The sequence below is a fragment of the Cibotium barometz genome, chromosome 64 (genome assembly GCF_041138505.1).
Source record: "Cibotium barometz isolate CiBa-2024 chromosome 64, ASM4113850v1, whole genome shotgun sequence".
Lineage (NCBI taxonomy): Eukaryota > Viridiplantae > Streptophyta > Polypodiopsida > Cyatheales > Cibotiaceae > Cibotium > Cibotium barometz.
Genome location: NC_141109.1, coordinates 29,231,111 through 29,235,441, shown reverse-complemented (window position 1 = coordinate 29,235,441; position 4,331 = coordinate 29,231,111). Strand labels below are relative to the sequence as shown.

General features: G+C 42.7%; 1 pseudogene across 1 annotated transcript; it reads right to left on the bottom strand.

Moving 5' to 3' along the window:
• Positions 1 to 1,265: 1,265 nt before the first annotated feature.
• On the bottom strand, positions 1,266 to 4,011 carry LOC147603500 (dammaradiene synthase pseudogene; annotated as a pseudogene). Its single transcript, XR_015265652.1, has one exon. The product of XR_015265652.1 is annotated as a dammaradiene synthase pseudogene (transcript).
• Between the last annotated feature and the right edge of the window lie 320 nt (positions 4,012 to 4,331).

Genomic DNA, 4,331 nt, shown 5'->3' with positions numbered 1-4,331 from the left:
TGACATCTCCGCACCCTTCTTCTAGTTATAAAAGCGTTGCTAAACCCTCATTCTGTTGTAGTGACATAATAGCCATTTGGTTATTGTTGTATGTTGATGTGCCATCTATACCACATCATATATAGTAATAACACGATTAGAGTATATTATAAAGAAAATAATTAACATTAGTAATTAATAGTAACAAATATTAATATTAATATTTTAATAATTATTGATATGTTTCAATTTATAAAGAATATGTAGTAGTAAGAATGCATATTGAAATCTTGTGATGTTACATCTCATACATTAAACAAAAAGAAGTTGTATTAAATATAAGCATAGTTTATTATCTTATTATAATTTTGATGGTTCTACCTTCAAATTTTGTGCTCCCCTTTTTTTTGAAAGGAGAAAAAATAGAATAAAATTTCACAAGAAGCTATAAAAAGAGGTGATGCCGAGCAACATATAAAAAGTGGATGACTAAATGATGACTGAGTTAGAGTTTGATAGAGACTCATGACTAAACACAGTCACTAGAGAAATTGAGCTAACAGTAGAGATGACAGTAGAGGTGGTTGAATCCAAGAGCTTAGGTAAACACCAATACCAACATCTTGAACGACATTGAGATATTCTTCTTCTTACATGGGGACAATAATGTGTTGGTGCAGTTCATCTTCACGATGTTTGATCTTCATGGCCAGCTTGTAACATTGAAATTCAACTTCTTAGTGACCATTGCAACTCAAGAATCTTGATAGATGCACTGGTTGTAAACATAGAGATTGAAGTTGAACTTCTCTAATGACTGTGCTGAAACTCAAGGATCTTGATAGATGCACTGTGGTTGTAAACATAGAGATTGAAGTTGAACTTCTCTAGTGACTGTGCTGAAACTCAAGATTCTTAATAGATGCACTGGTTACATAGAGGTTGAAGAATCCTACAAGAAGTTTTATTTTATGCATGCTATGTTATTGTAACCTAATCATCTGCAAGTGTCATTCATAATGCAACAAGTACGAAGGGTTTGAAAAAACATATTGGTTCTTGCTGATCCAAATTCCACATATTTAATGAGACTTTCTAGTTCAATGCATAATTGTGCACATGCATAATGAGCAAATGCATTAAGTCCTATATAGCTTTGTTTTTTCGGTAGTTAATAAACAAGTGGAATACATCCTCCAAACCAAAATTACATCTTTACATTTTCTATCCCCAATGCTAAGAGACCAAATGCCTTTGTCCATATTACGAATAGAGAATGAGCATGCTCTTTTTTTCCAAAAAAGATTTTAAACCAGATTCTGTCGAACCATTGATTGGGAGCCAATAGTACGTCCAGTCTTCTGTTAGCTTTAGATGCAAAGGTGCAAAGGTTCAAAATCTTTAGGAGGAGGTGGGATGGGATAAATCTATTGATTGTATCAGCTAAGCTTTTCAATATGCTGAACCCATTTCTTTTTATGCTTATTCTTCAGTGGAATATATTCACGGTAGTGATCTTGTTGCATCTACTTTGTCGTTTTTTTTTTTTGACAGAGTTGTCCTAAATTTTTATTTAATCTTTAAAATATTGTTATTACCCATATTATAATATCTAGATATAAACAGGACGAAAAAGCAAACAAATTTACAAAACACGGCAACATGATTATTAGTTTGCGGCAGTGGGCTTTATATCTCGTAGACAAGAGCGGTAGCGTCCCAACGCCAAGAGGGTGAAATGTTGGGCGTAGAGGTGGTATTTGAGATATAAATGCATCGGAAAGCCTGTTCCGGTGTAGTGGACGTCACGCCAAGAGCCATCGTCTCGCTGTGTTGCCAGGAGGTACTGTATCCCAGCTTCGATGGAGCTCATCTCATATTTGCCCAACGCATCTCCTGCAGCCAATAATCCCATGAGCGCCCATGCAGTTTGTGAAGGAGTGCTCTCTCCCTGGCCTTTGAGAGACGGATCGCTGTAGCTGTAGCACGTCTCTCCCCACCCTCCATCGCCCATACTCTGGCCCTTGTTTTGCACTTGAACTAGCCATCTGGCGCCCCGTGCAATCTCGCCCTGGTGCGTTCTGGGTGCCAGTAAGGCTAATGCAGTCAGCACGCCGGACGTGCCGTAGATGTAATTAACTCCCCATCTCCCATACCAGCATCCCTCTTTCTCTTGCTCTTTTCTGAGGTACGTGAGGGCTCTGCTGATCGACCCTGGACGGGGCAACACGAGGCCATGATTACTGCCTATTGCGGTATATTCCTGCATTCTTCTGAGCCTGCCCACCATCTCTAAGACTCTAGCAGTGACATCGGATGTGTTGGGGTCTATCAAGGCTTTCAGGTCACCAAAGGGGGTTGAATTGAGCCAATTCTGGTTATTGTCCTTGTCAAAAGCTGCCCACCCACCGGCTTTGCATTGCATGGATGAGATCCAGTTGACAGCTCTGGCTATGGCTCCATGCTTCGACGGCTCGTTGGGGAGCCTGATAGCCTCCAGGGCGATGACGACCACAGCAGTATCATCTACATCAGGGTACCATTTGTTGTTAAACTCGAAGGACCAGGCGCCGGTGTGGTTGCACTTGTTCTTCACAGACCAATCTCCGGGGTATGTGGTTTGCTTGCGTAGAAGCCATTGTCCGGCTCGTTGCAGAGCCGGATGATCACGTACAACACCCGACTCTACCAATGCTCTCACGACAAGCGCTGTGTCCCACACAGGCGACACACACGGGTGCACCCAACACACATCCTCTGTCTCTACCGAGAGATCTCCCAAAGCTCTCAGCCCCCGTTGAATAATAGGATCCGATACACCATGGCCTGCAGATACCTTCATGCACAGAATGGAAAAGAGCAGAGGAGGGAAGATGCCTCCCCAGTCGCCATTCTCCTCTTGCCTTTCAATCACCCACTTTATAGCCTCTTTCAGCCCCCTCTCCCTGCATGGCACTATGTTGAACCTCTCTGCTAGCTTAAGCAAATGATCACAAACAATAAAGAAATCTGACCACTTTCCTTCGAAGCGGCGAGTCACGCGGGCGGCATCCTTCCTCCCCTCTGCATAAAGCTCATCAAAGCTCACGACTGGGCTCACTGGGAACACGGGCTTCTTGTCACAGATCACAATGAGAGGAATTAGAGTGCTCCTCGCCCAGCTAGACATCTCATAGATGCTGGTGCAAAACCAGCTGGGAAAGAGCATAAGCCAAGGTGGGATAGAAGGTATACCACCCCAACTGTAGCAACCAAGCATGGCTAGACAAATCTTGGTGAGAATGCGTGTTTTGGATATACCCCCTTTGCTCAGAATGAACTCGCAGGCCTTCTGCATGCATGGATCAGTTTTTGGGGTGCCCAGTAAACACAATGCCATGTAGGCCTCTACAGTCATGTCCAGCTTACCACCATCTCCATAGAAAACCTCCCATCCACCATGGCTGCACTGGGTCTGCCTTAAGTAGTTGAGCATCTTCTGCATTGGATATTGCCCATCAATGCCGAGTATCTTGTACAGAAGCACTGTTTCAGCAGTGAATGTTACATTAGACTCTAGGGCTGCCCACCAGTAGCCTTCGGGAAACTGCTGAGCAAGAAGGAAATCTTGGCTGCGTTTGATAGCCTCGTCCAGGGTTGGTTTTCCTCCCGCTCGTCGCTCCACAGCGTCGCACGAAGCTTCTTGGCGGTAGGGCAACATTTTTGCCCTGGTGATCACCTTGCAAAGCTGATCTACAAAGTATAGGCAACTTCGACCATAGGGTCTCTCTCTCTCAATGAGATGGCCCCTTGGAGAGTAATGACATTAGCAAACTCTTATCCACTTTTAAAGGACGTTAATCTATATACACTAGCAAACTATGTGCAGGACTTGTGAACAAGTGTAATACCTGGAAAGAGGAAGAAAGTTCTCTCAGGCGACAGGATCATATTACATACATATATACACAGATCGACTTGTCTCGAAAGAGGAGGAAAGTTCTCTCTCTCACGTACGCTACGAAAGTGGAAGCGTGGAGAGAGAGAGAGAGAAAGACAGATCAGAGTAGCTACGAAAGTGCAAGCGTGGCTTCATATATATACAGAGAAATAGGTAATTTTAATGCCCTTTAGTTTTGAAAATTTTGAAGTTTGAGGGAGAGCTTAAAGAAAATGCATTACTTAAAAAAACCACTTGGGTAACCCCTCTTTACTACTCAAAAAAATTTACTCAAAAAAATTCACTTGGGTAGGGACAAGTAATTTTTTTTGAGTAGTAAGCCCTCTAATTTTGTAAATTCTGAAGTCTGACGGAGGATCGCACTGTAGCGTAGGTTATTAGTCATTGAAGGTACCTTTAATGCCCTTCAATT